The sequence below is a fragment of the Mercenaria mercenaria genome, chromosome 12 (genome assembly GCF_021730395.1).
Source record: "Mercenaria mercenaria strain notata chromosome 12, MADL_Memer_1, whole genome shotgun sequence".
Taxonomy (NCBI): domain Eukaryota; kingdom Metazoa; phylum Mollusca; class Bivalvia; order Venerida; family Veneridae; genus Mercenaria; species Mercenaria mercenaria.
The window spans coordinates 62009691-62028469 of NC_069372.1; the positions used below are offsets into that span (position 1 = coordinate 62009691).

The 18779-nt window shown below is 34.0% G+C and overlaps 2 long non-coding RNA genes across 2 annotated transcripts; both read left to right on the plus strand.

Annotated features, from left to right (window-relative positions):
- The first annotated feature begins 333 nt into the window (after nucleotides 1-333).
- LOC123535174 (uncharacterized) lies at nucleotides 334-3935 on the plus strand. The gene is made up of 2 exons (XR_008366528.1): nucleotides 334-1070; nucleotides 3353-3935. It is a non-coding gene; the product is annotated as an uncharacterized LOC123535174 (long non-coding RNA).
- Nucleotides 3936-9589: 5654 nt separating this feature from the next.
- Nucleotides 9590-15053, plus strand: LOC128547419 (uncharacterized). The gene is made up of 3 exons (XR_008366529.1): nucleotides 9590-9644; nucleotides 14458-14559; nucleotides 14919-15053. It is a non-coding gene; the product is annotated as an uncharacterized LOC128547419 (long non-coding RNA).
- Nucleotides 15054-18779: the final 3726 nt, after the last annotated feature.

An 18779-nucleotide genomic window follows, 5' to 3' on the forward strand; every position in this document is an offset into this window, starting at 1 on the left:
TGATAACCAAACTTGACATAAAGTTTCAGATGTAAAGATTAATATTTTTATTCTGTAAGTACTTTTTGAAAGAACATAATTTTTGTCAATAAAATTTATTTACTCTATAATCATTCGAATATTTAATAAATAATTATGTGGGAGGTCTACAGCAGGCGGCAATGTGTTAGTTCTTCTATTCAAATTTTCAACAGACAACAAGTCATCGTGTAAATTAAAAATGTACTTGAAAACATGGTTTGCTTGTTTTGTTTGTTTGTTTGTTTGTTTGTTTGTTTGTTTTGGGTTTAAAGCCGATTTCAACATTATTTCAGTTATGTAACGGCGGGCAGCTAACCCAACCAGTGTTCCTGGATTCTGTACCAGTACAAACCTGTTCTCCGCAAGTAACTGCCAACTTCTCCACATGAATCAGAGGTGGAGGACGAATGATTGCAGACACAATGTCTTTTATCAAATCGTCACGGAGAACATACGCCCCGCCCGGGGATCGAACTCACGACCCCACAATCTGTAGATCTGCGATCTCCCTATTGATCTAAGCGGACGGGCTTTTTTTTTAGTATGAGATGACAGTCACGTTTTTCATTTCCCATTTGTACTTGTCGTGCTTCTGACCCCGGAAGTAAAACATATAACAATTCCCACGGAAATTGATGTAATTAAACATTGAATCAAGTATAAGAATTTGGTCCTAGAAGGGAGCATTAAAGAGTGTATGTGGAAAATAATTGTGATTATAACATAAAAGTGTTGTTTCTTTGATTTTTGTAGTGCCATTTAAAGAAAAGTTAACAAATAAACGAGTCTCAGCTGAAAGTCCAGCATGGAAACCTATGACACAATAGAACCAGAAGAAAACTATGCATTTGAAAACCTAGAAAAAACGAACGCAACTTTAAGTGGATTTTATGATGATATTCTGGGAACAAAAGATCAGAAGGAAGGCGCGAACGCAGTTTCGAAAAGTGCCTGCGCTACAGCTACAAAATGTCTATTGTTCTTTGTAACGACGAGTGTTATCTTAAGTCTAGGTTCTTTAGGCTTTACCGTTCTAGAGAAAGTGAAAGGTAAGTTTAGTCAGTAGATTCTACTTTTTCCACTGACAAGAAATGAGCATTCTGTTTACTTCACTCTTGGCTTAATGAAATCATTGTCATACAATTTCCGTTGTTGTTGCGATAAACATACAATAACTTCAAACGATCCATAATAACGAGTGTTGCTTTACAAGAATGTACGATTACAAGAAGATTTTAAAACTCTCTCTCTCTCTCTCTCTCTCATTCTCTCGCAGCGTCCGTTTGACAATATGTTTACTTTCGATTTAATCTCCTATTAAATAATAAGAAAACAATTTTCATAATATGTTTGGTTTGTTACTGTTTCAATTTGCACTAATTTGCAGCATGTCGTGTATATCTTTGATGACTTCAGCACCAAAAAATTAAAATACACATACTTCTGACAGGATCAGACGTATACATGCTTTTACGGATGTTTTTAAAAGTGATGAAAATATTCTTTCCAGATAAAGAATGGTTGAATTCAATTAAAATTCCAGAATCTGAGAACACTGTTATTGAATAAATATGATTTACTAACTTTTGTTTATAAAGGGACTAGGTGAAGGATGCGATAGAATCTTTAAAGAAAACTTGGAGTTTTATTTCATCACCCCATGAGCAAGAGTAACGAAAAAAATGACGTTATCAGCTAAGAGATATTTATTTACACACTAAAAGGCTGATAATTTTTCGATTAGAGAAAGTGCAAGTGTTTACTTCATATAATCTTCCAACAGATCTAATGGATAATGCAATATTTGCATGTTCAAGGCTTCCCCCTACATTAAATGTCACTTTGGTATGGATAATTATAACTTCAAGCAAACTTGGTTCCTTTCAGATATAACACCACACCTATTAAAAATGCCAAGTAGAAATATACTGTTCGAGCATGATCATTCAAAGGTTAATTGTGAAAAACTGTACCCTAGCAGATGCTTTCATTGCGACAGTGTTTATCAAGATGACATTTATGTTTAAAAAAAAGTATTAAATCGTGAATAAATGTTAAAAGATAAGAACACTAAGTAAAGGTTCAGTACAGTAGGAACAATAATTTCTCAGAACATTAATATCAAACAAGAGACCCACCAGACTAGCAGAATTACTAATACTTGCCGACAAAATATTGCAGACTATGTTGTAATTGTACATTATGGTGTACACAGATACACATTTTAGCTTTTCCTGAATTTTACGCCAAACTCTTTTCATTTTCAAATTGAAACAGTGTCTGTGACATTTCTGTACGGCGAAAAAAGAGTTCCCCTTGACTGTGGTAAAGTTATATTGTGGACAGACAGAAAAAAATCTTCATTTTTGTGAATATTTTTTTCATATGCCGTAAAGAGAGGACCACCAATGTGTTACCGTATGTGCTTTTAATATATGGTGTAAGAAAGACAACTAGTCATTTTCCGAATTTTATATAGCACTTTTTTTTTCTCAAATTGTGTTAAATTGATTGTGGAATTTGCACTTGTGTCTGTGCATGTTTGTACATGTTGTAGTGTTACGCCATATATTTCTGACATATGTGTACCAAGGCGGCCACTGGGAATTTCTAAATTTATAGTTTTAAGTATTTGATTTTATTATATACCTGGAATTTGTGTGAAATACTTCTAATAAAATTCAAATCTGTATCAGATTTATTCAAGTTTTAACATAGGAACTGCAAGTCAAATTCTTCCAATAACGACTGAAGAGGAATTATTATAAATGAGCCGCACCATGAGAAAACCAATATAGTGCATTTGGAACCAGCATGGATCCAGACCAGCCTGCGCATCCGTACAGTCACGTCAGGACCATACTGTTAGCTTTCAAACCCTATTGCAATTATAGAAACCGTTAGCGAACAGCATATATTCTGACCAAACTGCGCTGTTGCGCAGGCTGGTCTGGATCCATGCTCGTCCAAATGCACTATGTTGGTTTTCTCATGGTGCGGCTCATAAAGTATCTTGAATACACAGGGATGGAACATTTATGTTAAATGTATGTAAGACTCGTCTGTATCAAGTAAATAAGCTGAGCTCATCAGTACCCCCAGATACAAGCGGCAGGAGAGAAGATTTTGGTGAATCAAAAGTCAGTAAATTTAAATGATAGAGAAAAATAGCTCTCATATTCTGGAACTTGACTGAATTCCGCCATTCTTTATTGTTTTCACATCCGTAGTTGCAAGAACACGTTCAAATCCCTATAAAAGTTATAACGATATTAGAAAATATGTTATGATAATAAATTATCATAAATAAACATTTCTTCTATTTCATAAGAAGCCCAAGTGGTAGTATTTCATGCATCCAATGCGACTGCCATTTTAAACGATTGACACCGGGAAATCGTTTTCAGTGATATTATGATCAACGAAGGAGGGTCGTATGATAGTACGACTGGTAAATTCACGGCACCTGTCAATGGAATATACCAGTTCTCCGTTCATTTGTGCGCAAAGACAGCGATTAAGATTTCTTATAATTTAATTCACGGAAAGAAGCGTATTCTGGGAAGAGATTCTTATAAATATGAGGGCGGCGGTACATGCGCCTCCTTCAGTGTACCTGTGATCGTGAAACAAAGCGAACTAGTATATGTAATAATTGAAAATACCGCTTCAACAAACAAAATTCTCTACCAGGATGCAGATGACTGGTACACTTTCTCAGGAGTTCTTGTTCGGGAGTTAAACTGAAGTTTATGCTGTCACATTGAAGACAGGTCATTACTCTTACTTTTTTAATTACTGCCCAAAAATTATATTATTGTGAATATTGCTGCGTTTTTTGGAACGTGGGTTTCCCTGTTGGATATTCTTCCTTGTTATTATATTATTGTGAATAAACTGATTTTGTAAAGCTTCTTAAGCTATTCATTTTTAACCCTTAGCCTGCTAAATTTCTAAAATGGACTGGTCCATCATTTCATTTGGGCAATACCGTTTATTATTTGAAGGGATTTTCACTGAAAATTTACTGACTGAATAGCAAACAGTGCAGACCATGATCCGTCTGCTGATCTTTGTCTGCACTGATGGCAAAGGCAGTATCATTTGCCACCAGCAGGCTAAAAGTAAATTGAGAAGATGTCAACAAATTTTTATGAGCCTATTTTAAAAACAAATCAAAGTGAAAAACCATTGCATGTGGAAAAGTCGTACATCTGATATCTAGTATAGTACCAAAAAAAAAAAAAACGGAATCAAAAACACTGAATAATTCCAACTCTACTCACCCACATTTCGGGTATTTTTTTCAACATGTATATTGTTTTGTGAAACAGAAAATTTTGATAGTGGAGGGAAGAGTAAGATATTGAAAAATGCAAGAAGAATAGACCTTCCTCGCATTGTTGCAAAGGCGTTGCAATGCTTTAGTACCTCCTGCACGATAGTTTTGGTTATTTTTAAGAATATCTTTTGCAAAAATCTTAGGTCAATAATTTTGCACCACTAGTCGCTTTTATTACTTTTATAGAGGAATAGGTTTTTTGTTGTTGTTGAACTTTTTGTTAAATGTGTTGGTTAGTCCCTTTAAATAACGTGACCATGTTATTTATATTGTTGCATTCTTCATTGTATTAAAATGGCACTGTTACTATCTTTCTTTAGTTAAAATATGATATTAAAACATCTTACTCGGTTAAATAATTCAAAATAATGTCTTAAAATTAGCTTATAATAGGCGGTTCACATTATTCATAGCCAAATATCTCAAAAATAAGTACACGGACCTATACATTTTGTTCCACCATATTAAAGGCCATATGTTTAATTACGACTGTGAGAAGTTTCATTAAAATCTGCATTGTAGAAAAATTTCTATTCGCGAAAATGTTATGAAAATTGCGTTTTTCCCATAGGCTTCCATTATGAAAAATTGCGTGAGATCGAAATATTTCAGATCAGTCTAGCAAAAAATCAAGAACACGACCCTATCTTTTTTATTTGCTGAATTTTCTTAGTATATTCGGAAGTTTTGAAAAATCAGAGTTTAATCAAATTCTACATTGTAGAAAAAATTTCGATCCTAACGTGCAGAACTACCTTAAAACGTAGAACGTTGAATTTATTTATCGCTCGTATATAGTAACTGACCAGTTGGTGAAGGTTTAAAAGTAAATAGATATCGAAAATGTAATAGAGTTAATTGGATATGATAAATATATATAATCACACAAAAAAGGCATGTTATGTTTTGTAACATTGATCTTTAGTTCCTGATAGAACCTCGAGTTTTGTAATATATTGATAAATATAAAGGGGATCAATATGCGCTTCCGTAAGAAAGAAACTCTGCAGTACAGTGAATAGTACCACGAACCATTCAATCAATTTTTCAAATGAAGTTATCACTATTTATATGTTATAAAGTTCGATGTACTACTAGTATTGAACACTTTTTGAAATGTAAGGGGAGAAGGGGTTATAAATTGGAAAACTTTGAAACAGAAAAGGAGTAACAAAAGTTGATGAGAGAATTGATAACAGAAAAAAACCTTTAAGAGGGAAATTATTCCACGATATCCTCTATCCTTTGATATTCTCTCTTATGTAAGGTGTAATGAAAATAACGGCCGTGGTTAATTAAGAAGATATATTCAAATTGAGAAGCGTTCCATGCAATATTTAACATCTCAGAAAGGAGCTTCTATACACATTAGTTTTAGTACTATTAACTCAGTATACCTTAACAAGAACTGCCAGTTATTTCACTTGATGTATGTGTTATACGTTAACAAGAATTTTCTAGAATTGCATGTTATTTCAGTTGATATATGTGTCTATAAATAAACAAGAATTTTCTAGAATTGCAAGTTATTTCAGTTGATATATGTGTCTATACGTTTATAAGAATTTTCTAGAATAGCATGTTATTTCAGTTGATATATGTGTCTATAAATAAACAAGAATTTTCTAGAATTGCAAGTTATTTCAGTTGATATATGTGTCTATACGTTTATAAGAATTTTCTAGAATTGCATGTTATTTCAGTTGATATATGTGTCTATAAATTAACAATAATTTTCTAGAACTGCAAGTTATTTCAGTTGATATATGTGTCTATAAGTTAATAAAAAAAATTAAGAACTGCATGTTATTTCAGTTGATATATGTGTCTATACGTTAATAAGAATTTTCTAGAACTGCAAATTATTTCAGTTGATAGTCTACGTTAACAAGAATTTTCTAGAGCTGCAGGTTATTTCTGTTGTTATATTTCAGTTGATGTATGTGTTTATACGTTAACAAGAATTTTCTAGAACTGCAAGTTATTTCAGTTGATATATGTGTTTATACGTTAACAAGAATTTTCTAGAGCTGCAAGTTATTTCAGTTGATATATGCGTTTATACGTTAACAAGCATTTTCTAGAGCTGCCAGTTATTTCAGTTGATGTATGGGTTTATACGTTAACAAGAATTTCTAGAACTGCCAGTTATTTCAGTTGATATATGTGTTTATACGTTAACAAGAATTTCTAGAACTGCCAGTTATTTCAGTTGATATATGTGTTTATACGTTAACAAGAATTTCTAGAACTGCCAGTTATTTCAGTTGATATATGTGTTTATACCTTAACAAGAATTTTCTAGAGCTGCAAGTTATTTCAGTTGATATATGTGTTTATACCTTAACAAGAATTTTCTAGAGCTGTAAGTTATTTCAGTTGATATATGTGTTTATACGTTAACAAGAATTTTCTAGAGCTGCCAGTTATTTAAGTTGATATATGTGTTTATACGTTAACAAGAATTTCTAGAACTGCAAGTTATTTCAGTTGATATATTTGTCTATACCTTAACAAGAATTTTTGAGAGCTGCAAGTTAAGGTAGTTCTGCAGGTCTTAATCGATAATTTTCTTTTAAATGTAGAATTTGATAAAAAAAAAAAAACCCTGATTTCAGAATATACTTTGAAAATTCGGCAAATAAAAAAGATGGGATCGTGTGTTTGTTTTTTTGTTTTTGTTTTTTTTAGATATTTGACCATTATTAAAGGGAACTACACATTTCAAGCTAATTTTTAAATATTATTATGAATTACGTGTCATATGTTTTAATATTATATTTTACCATTAGAAAGACAGTAACAGTGCCATTGTAATAAATTTACTCACGAGTTGTCAGTAATCCATAAAACGATTTTCATTTCCATACGCCGATTCCAGGATCATTCTACGTTTTCCGGATAAATGATGTAATACAATCACTTCCGGTTTATCAAACGTGCAGAATCTAACATAATTCAGTTGATGTATGTGTGTAATGTGTATAGCTAAACAAGAATTTTCTAGCTCTGCAAGTTATTTCAGTTCATGTAAGTATCTATAGCTTAACAAAAATTTCTAAAACTGTAAATCATTACAGATGATTTATCTGTCTATACGTTAACAAGAAATTCTAGAACTGCAAGACATTACAATTGATATATTTGTCTATTCGTTAACAAGAATTTCTAGAACTGTAAGTCATCACAGTTTATAGAGAACAGTAAGTTATTACAGTTGATACAGTTGTCTATATTTTAACAAGAATTTCTAGAATTTCTTGAACTGCAAGATATTACAGTTGAAAATGTTTGTCTATATCTTAACAAGAATTTCTAGAATTTCTTGAACTGCAAGTTATTACAGTTGAAATGTTTGTCTATATCTTAACAAGAATTTCTAGAATTTCTTGAAACTACAAGTTATTACGGTTGATATATTTGTCTATATCTTAACAGAAATTTCTAGAATTTCTTGAACTGCAAGTTATTACAGTTGATGTATATGGTTATGCCTTCACAAAAAGTTTTAGAACTGCAAGTTATATAGGTGTCTTCACAAGAATTTCCTGGGCAAGTTATTGCAGTTTATAACGGTGGCTTAACCTTACCAGATATTGCTAGAACTGCAAGTTATTACAGTTGCTATATGTGTTTGTTTGCCGGATTACTTTAATTACTTGTTTTATAATTGAGACGCACCATGAGAAAACCAACATAGTGCGTTTGCGACCAGCATGGATCCAGACCAGCTTGCGCACCCGCACAGGCTGGTCAGGATCCATGCTGTTCGCTTTCAAAGCCTATTGCAATTAGAGAAACCTTTAGCCTGACCAGACTGCGCGAATGAGCTGGCTGGTCTGGATCCATGCTGGTCGCAAATGCACTATGTTGGTTTTCTCATGGTGCGGCTCAGTTAATGTATATTGTGAATGGTAGCACTGAAACAAGCTGTGATGTAATGTGTAAGCTTCCTCAATAAAATGTATTACATGTATTAAAGGCACTGGCTTCTAGATCGTCTGGCAATATAAATAAAGAACATTTTAGGTATCAGTAAATTGATGCTATATTTCATAAGAAAGCTTTGAAGCTTAATTACAGACAAACTGACTCTGGCATCTTTGTTGTCTTGATTTGGCATTTTTAGGTCAGTTTAGAAACAAAAATCATATTCAGTCTAATGTTCATAATAATAACTAAACTTCAATTTTAGCCAAGATCTGGAGGTCAGTGCCTTCAACATTTAGTTGTTGTTGTTGTTGTTGTTGTTGGCGTTGTAGAGTGTTGAGTAAAGAAGTTGTCTTGCAAAACTTGTTTTTTGTTGCTAAATGTTGCTAAATAAAACACATGAACCGAACTCCATTCAATATAAATGAGGTGTACGGGTAGAATTGTGGAGAAAACACATTGTCATAGTATGACAAACAGAGTTTTAAAAAGTATATAACTAATAAAGGTTCCAACGCCCCTCGATATTTGTCAAATTTCCCACACAATGAAAATATTTAAAAAAAAAAAAAAAAAAAAAAAAAAAAAACTTTCTAGAAAAGCAAAATGTATTGGATGATTTTACTTCTTAATATCTGTTATCTTTAGTGGAGTAGCTAACTGAATTAAAAGTTTTCATTATTATTGTATAGCAATTAAATTTCATCCGCGGTAAGTTTACTGTCCTTCCAATTCTGGCTCCAAGAAGTATCGGTTTTGATGGAATGGATTCAATCTGACCAAGAACAGTGTATGTGGATATGGTCGCACCTCAACTTTATCTGATGAAGGATATCGCCGTATAAGTATAAGGTCGCAGAGTATAACTCCATCCGGATATTCCTCATGTTCATCTAAGGTAAATGTCTTCCTTGGTGAAAAGCTAAAACATAGAACATATGGCAAATATCTTGGCACATAGAAACATCATGGCAAAGGAAAGCTCTAAGGGGTACACCATACAATCTGCAGACTGACACATATAAACACAAGGGCAAAAACCGTTCCTTATGCTTCAGCTCAAATGATCGATCCCTTGAGTACACCATACTATCTCTAAGTTTCCATAAATGTGCTATATAATGTACATGATACGCCATTGACTATTGGTCACTATTATACTAAATTCATTAATGATTATCCTCAGTAAAGAGCGATAATATGCAAACACATACTATTCCACTGCATCCCATTACATGAATGAATAACATGACTCTTGTACGTTCAGCTGATTTTAAATTCCAGAAAATACGAATATATTATACCAACGTTCGTGATGTACTACTATTGAAGGCGGCTATATCAATGCAGGGTAAAGCAGCAACAAACGTGAACCCGTTTAAGAAAATAAAATGTTTTGTTCGTTGTGTAATGCATTGACATTTCTATAAAATTTTCATGATATTGGTACAAAAGGCGTTTTGTTTTAAAATATTTCTTCAGACAATGTCAGATTCAATTTTCATAGAAAGATGATCCACCACGTCAACCACTATATCAGTTTGGCCTTTTTTACTATTTAAGTAGGTAGGTTACCTTGTTACCAGAGTAAATTCAAATTAGTTGAACCGCAGATTTTTTCCTATTTCGTGTAATTTAATGTTTTAACTGTTACAATCTCAGTTTCGTTTATCTCTGTCCCTTCGAGTATAATTTTTATCCAGGTTTGAAGTACATGACCCTCCAAAGGTATTTTATATTGAAAAAAGAAGGAAAAAACGGATATTTAACACTTTTTCAGTGTCTTTCAGTTTCATTGTTATCTGTAGAAGTCTGCATAATTGATAATTGCGTTAGCTTTCAAATATAAACTTAAAATGTATATGTTGCGGGGCTCGTGTTTCCATGGTAACGGATTTTCTCTCATTTTTAAACAACTGTGTATGAAAACAGGTTTTTTGACGGCTTCAGTGTCATTCTGTTTATAACCAACATGGAATATTTGGGTAATATTATTAGCAAAATACCAAGCACTTTACATGGTAGCCTATTTTTCTTAAAGATTAAAGTAACCAATGCAACAGAGATGTTTTAAATAGCTTATACCTTGCTTTTTATCGTAATTTCTTATAAAAAATATTAGATAAAGTTATCTTTCTTGTTAATGTAGCTTTTAAACATCTTATTTCTAACGAAAGTAATATTTTCGTGTTATTTGCATTTATTTAAACAAATTCCAGAGCTTAAATTGCTTACAGCAGTATCCCTCGTCTGACATTTTTGTGCACCCCCCCCCCCACCCCCACACACCCATGAGTGGTGGGGGCATATAGATTTGATCTTGTCCGTCCGTCCGTCCTTCCGTCCTTCCGAGATGTTGTGTCGCGCCTAGCTCCAAAAGTATTTGACGTAGAGTCATAAAACTTTACAGGAATGTTGGTCAGCATGTGTAGTTGTGCACCTGGGGTTTCGCGTCCGGATTCATTCAGTCGTGTAGGAGTTATGGCCCCTTATTTTGTTAAAATTAGTCATTTTAGTGTTGTGTCGCGCCTAGCTCCAAAAGTATATGACGTAGAGTCACAAAACTTTACATGAATGTTGGTCAGCATGTGTAGTTGTGCCCCTGGGGTTTCGCGTCCGGATTCATTCAGTGGTGTAGAAGATATGGCCCCTGACTTAGTAAAAAAAATGGTCATTTTAATGTTGTGTCGCGCGTAGCTCCAAAAGTATTTGACCTAGAGTCACCAAAGTTTACAGGAATGTTGATCAGCATGTGCAGTTGTGCACCTGGGGTTTCGCGTCCAGATTCATTCAGTCGTGTAGGAGTTATGGCCCCTGATTTTTTTTTTTTTTTTTTTTTTTTTTAAGTTTTTTCATTACACAAGACCAGACTTCTTGTCCAGACTTACTCAAAAAAAAAAGTTTGTGAAACATGTATGTTAAAATGTACTTGACCTAGAATCATAGGACATTAGAGGATTGTTTTATAGCCTGTGAAGTGATTTTACTCAGCTAGGCCAGAGTTATGGTTAACTAAGTGAAAATACACCCTAAAGGTTCTTAAAATTATGTGTTGCAAACATCTTAAAAAATTATTTAACCTGGTCATAAAACCGATGGGTATACAAACACATTTAGTTTGTCGTAAACCGTCACTTTAGCTTCCGGTTGGGCATGCGCACATACAAATATCAAGTAACCTACATGTTTGATAACAAGATAATTTCAGACCTATTTCGTACAACTTCTTCATCATTCATACGGGAAAATAAAGTGGACGATTTAGCGAGAAAATCATGTTTTCTCGATGTGATGAATTAGATTTGTTATATTATTTTATATTGATGAACCTCTATTTTCTAACAATGTCGGACCGGAAAAAAGACTTTTTATTTCATTTAGCAGACATGGACCATTTAAATGACTGTGACAGGAAAGGCCGTACCGGCAACAGTAACCATCAGAACAAATCAACACCCTTTACAATATTTACAAATTTATTTACAAAAAGATGATTATTAACAATGAATAGATATGAAAAGAAAAAAAACTGATTATAAGAAAGAAAAAAAAAGAAAGTTCAGTATCTCTAGATACAAAAGTTCTTATAGTTCCATTCTAATTTGACGTTACACAGTTCTTTAATTTAATTGTGAACTTTAAGTAGCACAAACAAAACGTAGCTTCTAAATTCAGTCCCTTTAAACCGTGAATACGTTGATTCCGTGTTGGCTCCCTATGGTGGTAGGTGACTGCATCCCTGAGCTGACTTCAGAGGATAACAAAAATCATCGTCTTTGCGGTTTACGGCACAACCATGGGACGAAAGCTCTGCGCTGGGAATATCACATCCAGGCGAGTGAAGACAAGTGAACCTCGGGCATTGTACTTCCGGGTTATGACGTCACCAGGAAAAATCGTCTGGCGGAAGAAGCTAAAATATATAACATATGGTAAGCACCATAGCAAAACAAATAAATCAGGGCATAAAACTGCTCCTTTGGGTACACCATACCTCCGTAGGCTCCCATAAATAATACGTGCTACTTATACAAAACATATGTGCTACTAAGTTCATACGTCACGTGATTAAAATACGTCACTTATTACTTCCATTATTACAAAGATTACTTACTTAAAAGACTAAAGTTAAAGTATGAAAAAGATATGAAAAGTATATGATGAAACATTATAGATACGGACATGATAAACTGCAGCTATTATTTACAACTACAAATTAACAAAATTCAATGTAAATCAAACGTTATATGATAGTTGGCATCCATATAATATCTAATGCCATACAACAAAACGGACATTGTATGTGTATGCAATAGACTGTCACACAATTTCATATTACAATAATATATTACATACATGGTACTAGACTTGCCGTATAAATTTAAACATAACAATACAATGCAGTAATGGCGTTCCATAATTAACAAAATGTTGGACATAAGTTTTTGAAACAGTGCTTTACAATTATCACGATACAAATTTCAGTACAAATTTTACATCTTATATAAATGAAACATTTTAGATTCCTCTTTCGAAATAATTTACAAAAGTCTGAAAAATTTAATAAATTATCCTAACATACCGAAACTAGCCAAAATCACATGCCGAAAAGTAAATGTTACAGAATTCTGTAGAATGAACAAAAATTTACCAAATAAAAATCGTAATGCAAAAATCATACAAAAATCTAACAAATAAATTTCTTACCTCGATCGAGCATAACTTTCTAGCAAGAAAATAATTCAGACATAGATTCGTCTATAAAGTCGTAAGGTGGTGTGCGCAAGGCATATCTAGTCCAGTCTATTTAAAGGATAATGTCCCGCCAAATACTAAATTTCATGGGATTCACGGCTAAGCCGTGGACTCCGACTATTTGTGTTTCCACGGGATTCACGATATAGCCGGGGAATCTAACTACTTTGGCGCGAATTTAAATTGACAATTTAAGGCCCGTTATAGTGGTTTTGGGGATAAAAACATAAATTTCTGAAGTTTATAAAATATCAACTTTCTTATTACTGAACCGAATTTAATGAAATTTACATGGAAATTTAAGTTATGAAATACAGAAAAGCATGAGAGGTATTTTATACGTGAAATCTGACATTTACCTCAATAACTCAAAAATTTACAAAAAGATGATGCAATACCTGCATTTACAATACAGATAAAATAAGGCCCGTTTGTCAATTTGTGACAATGACGCTTTCCAAATTAAGCATTCTAATACTAGTATTCACAAAAGGAAACAAGCTGCAACCGCCACAACTTAAAATTTATTGGCTTAAAGAGGTGACTCTGTATCTAGAAAACGTAATGGAGTTTCAGCATTAGACATATTTCCAAATTAATGTCGTACAAACAAGACGACTATTACATTGCTTTACAGCAAGGAGAATTGAAACGTACTCCACGGTTGGTAATCAGAAACGGTGACTATTTCTGCCATGTCACGTTGTTTTCTCCCCGCTAAAGCTTATACGTCTAGTTGTCTTGCTATCGTGCCTTTGCCCCACCAACACAACAGAGCGAAGACACGGCAACTTGCATGATAATACAACTCGACAGTAAGCTTATGTCTAGTTGTAGAGCTATCGTGCCTTTGCCCCACCAACACGACAACTTGACTTGGCAGAAATCAGCCACCATAGCTTTTAGATAGAAATGTATCATCAGGATCTATGAGTATTGGCTTTTGACAAAACAACTTGTATACCGATGATATACACTGGAAAAGAAATAAGACCGTATATATCTAATTCGCTTTTAAATAATTAAATCTTACATCTTGTTATATTGTTGTGGTGAAAGTTTGTCTAAGTTATTTGAATATTCTTCTATGCAAATGTAAAAGTATATATAGACCAGACATGAAAAATGACCCAAAATCTTTGACCTCTAAATGTGACATTAACCGTTTGTTTCTTAACGGGGTCTTAACACCGTATTATGTTGGTGTATGTTTGTGCTAAGTTATTTATTATATGTGTACAAGAATGCAAAACGCTATAGACCGAACAGGGGGCGGACCCAGATGAAATAGGAGGTGCGCAAGTTCAAATCATGATTAAGACTCATGCAAGGTTTCATGAATCTATATCAAATACTTTTTGAGCTAGGCGTGTCACAAGGTGAAAATGTGCATTTTTTTACTATTTCAGGGGCCATAACTCTAAAATTAGGATGCGGAGCCAGACGAAAAATAGGAGGTGCGCAAGTTCATATCATGAACTTATGTACGAAGAAAGGAAGTAACGGCATTTGTAAGTACAATTTCACTAATGTCAGTGTAAGGGAATGCCCCCACCCCTTTACAAATTACATAAACACTGCCATGAAATCAAGTGACAATCCATTCTAAAATATACGTAAATAAAATCTATAAGCAGAAACTTACTTCTATGGACTGTGAATCGTGTCATGTTAGTGTGTTGTAAGTGGAAGCCTTTTAACTGTGCCGAAATTAACTATTCTAGAACTGAATTCTCCGTGAAAACTAACTCTGCAATTTCAGTCTAAATTCTCTTTTGAAGAGAGTACTATTAAAGGTGAATAACTCTTAAAGTAAATAGTGTAATGGATATACCTAAGATGAGCTAATGTTTAAATCATTCTTGAACAGACTGACAACATGATTTTGACCATAAAGTGCCAAACTACGGAGCCAGTTAGACATTTTCTACAAGTGTGCCGAGCGTCCATTTCGATGTTTGTAAAATGGCGGCGGATCAACTTTGGAACTATTTTTATGTTTTATATACCGGCTTTTTGTGAATATGTCTCTGTTTAACATAAAACTTTCAGGAATTCATATTTATGTAAAAATAATCATAAGCCCGTTTAAAGCATTTGTTATATTGATGTATTTCATTGTTTTATATACAAGGACTATATTATGTTCGGCGTAGTAAGTTTCGTCTGCTATTTTAGTACGCTATTAAGGTTTAGCTCGAGCTTTTTATCATTTGCATGATTTTTAACTTGATTTGTTAAATATGTTCAGGCTTTTCATAAAAGCCCGCTGTAAAATGTCAGAGTCTATATTTATATGTAATTTTAGCAGCGCAATGCAGTGTATCTCTCTTGGACGGATAACACTACCCTGTTGAAAGCCCGTCTTATGATTGGATAATTTAGTCACGTGGTATAGTCTTGAAGGTCATATATACAGGCCCCCGTCTTGCATTCGGGTATCTTCTTCTCAACTGTAAAAAGCTTGAGAATAACAATAACAAGGCTTAAGTGGCTGTTAAATCTACTTTGGCACATAAATATCTTTCAGTTCAAGGTATAACGAGTACTAGCTTACAATCATAATTACTATTGGAGAACACTGTGCTTATTTATTATGTATACCAAGTAACACAACAGCATAGCAGAGAAAACTGAACCCTGTGGTATGCCTTGTCTAAATTACCACGTAATGGCGAAACCAAGGAGGTGCATTGGACTTCGTATACATATTCACCTTTACGAAAAGTATTCTGTTTACTGTATTGCCATTCAAAGAATTTCCATGTAACCGTTCCATAACTTGAGAAGAAGAACCCATTGCATAGGCTCGGTCCATCGTTGTACACTTTTATACTAGATGTTATGTATAAATTTGATAGTTATCACTAGATGCACTCGCTCTGTTACCGTTTTTGATGATATGAATTGCACTGTAAAACTGACTGATATGATGAGCTTACACACCATGCATAATATACATGTAACTGACACTTGTCAATTATTAAAGTCATTTGAAGATTTACACAGATGTTCTTTGCGCTTTTCAAAGTAAGTGGCTGGGAGAGTTGAGAAAGTACTTGTATATACACTGGTCATTGTACCACAAATGATCATGTGTGTATCTAAGTTATATGATGCAAAGACACACTGCAAAGAGGTCATCATATAACTATTAGTGGTCCAGTACCCATTAACCCTCACACGAAGTAAGTACAATGCATATCTATGCCAGTCATGCACATGGCTGTGTATGTATACGCATTATATATAGAGAGCGACGGTCCTGGAGAAACAACTGCATCCTAGACTAATAAGAGACCGTCAAGGTTCGCCCAAGGTATATGATCTATAATGACGCACCTACAGTGATTGTCCAATATCGACGCACCCAAAGAGGTTGCACTAGGTATCTATTTTAACGCATCTGGAGTTAATCGCAACATACACTTGTATCTGCATGCTTTATCAAGAGAGATGTTGTTATGCAAATGCCAGTTATATTACTAAGTAGACCGGTATCCTGATTAATAAGGATGTGCAACTACCACAAAGCGGGGTAGGTCCTTATAGTCGGCATACGTAGTTTGGCGACTTTGGGAAGGCTTCGCTTCCCAAAAACAGCAAAATTGCAGTGGTTTGAAACATCGACAGAATTTATGGTATTTCTTGCATAAACATTTTGTTTTTAAGTGTATGCTAATATAATGTGGTCCAAATAATGGGATACCAATAATTAATTTGTACAAAACGTGCGTTTGTAATAAAACGAACGCGACTACTTTGGAGTCGTACACCTGTTGACTTTCAAAGAACAATCGGCTTTACCGATGGAATGAAATGTAATGCTCATGATCATCGTAAAAGACCTTCGACAAGGGGTTTTCATGTTTCTTTCTAAGTGCAAACACTCAGTATTTCAACAAACATAAACGAGCTAACAAAAACGTGATTTTGCTTTCTTTTTTCCTGCTATTGTCGTTCCGTTTCTCCTGTCAGAAATGTGTTATCATTTCATTTCTGTACCATTTGTCCAATGTTTTGCAGACATTTTCCTAAGTCTATTATACTTACAGATTTAATATCGTTATCATCTATAAATTTCTGTGTAACTGATTTTTTACTTCTATATTTCATAAAATCATAATCCTCTTCGAGTGTCTTCATTGACCACAAGTCCTCTGCCAAATCTTCCAAACATTGCTTCAGACATAACTTACTTCTATCTCGCAGATTATAACAAATCGAAGGGAATGTCTCCATATTCTCATGTTTACACATCTCTTCCAGCACCTGTAAAATACAGGAACCTATTTCCGTTGAATCTGGATTTATGCACTCGAAATGATGAAAGATCACCACTGTTTTTATCCTGTAAGAGGAGTAGTGCTTTGCCCGAATAGGTAGCCGCCCTGCCAGTGAGTCATCGTCGTTATGTCCGTTTATGGGAAACTTGAGGATTCTATAAGCTTTTCTATGTTTCTCTGACAGGATAGTCCTTATAAAGTGAACTTCAGTTTCAGCTATCGATAAATTTATATTGATTTCAGTACAACAGAAATCTTCTCCATACACAAATAAGCTATCTGATTCTTTAAACAGCAATACATAGGACCCTATAGACAAAATTTCTTCATGAAATGGTGCAAGGTCACAAAAGTCGCTGACGTTTTCTGCCAAAGAACTGTCCATTACCTTTATTGTTGGAACAATATCTACATATATAGTTCGTTCTGAACATGATCCATTCTTATAAATGAAAGGCAAACATGTCGCTGGACCTTTCCGGTATATATTTGATGGGTCAAGTGAAAGTTTCCGCGCACCGTCAACTCTATTGAATTCGGAATAATTAGCTGCATGACTAATTTGTCCACTAATATTATCCAGTGCTTCTGGTATCTCAAAAAAGCAATTTAAGTATCGGATACATTTGTAAAAGTTTCCTTCAACGCATGCATACAGGAGAATGAAATCAAATTCATCTGGAAAATTATTCTTAGTTTGTTCGTAAAAACTTCCCACTTTTATTATATTTGGTACACACGTTGTAACTTTTATTCCCTCCATTGGAGGTTTCTCGGCAAAAATACTTACCAGTTTAACTGTGTTTTGAAATGCAAAAAATGTTGATTCATCAAGTGACGGTTTTGGTTCTTTTAAACACATTTTAAGCTTATCGAGAGCAGATTTATCTCTTAAAACATGACCAGCTACTTCCTGCACAAGATTTTCTATTCCAGTCTGAATAAATCCAACTTCGTCATCTGAAACTTTGTACATACATTTCCTTTCATAAACGTCATTCAGGTACAACTCGAGAATATTTCGCTTTGTAGGTAACGTTTTGTCTATACTGTATTTTCCTGTATTCATCCTTTACGCTTTAGGATTGTCATATGCATGATTGATATCACAGACGTGGGTAAAAATCGATGCCGTTCCTGAATAGAAATCGTTAGAAATCAATGAGCTTAAACAGGATTCTTTATTAAAATCTAATTGTTTTATGCAAGTTGAAATAAGCATCGTTTACATAGTATAAAAACTATATGAAAGTCCTACAGAAGCCTGGTACGCAACCAAACCAAAAAAGCGGGCCTTGATGACCAGTGTTTCACAGTTCAGACTTCGAGCAGAATGTTATCTAAGGAACATTTCCGTACAATTATTTAACAAGAGAACCAAACGGTCCTAGGTCTCTCACCAGAGGAACATCTGGAATAATCTTGCTGAAAGTGTGACTGAAAAA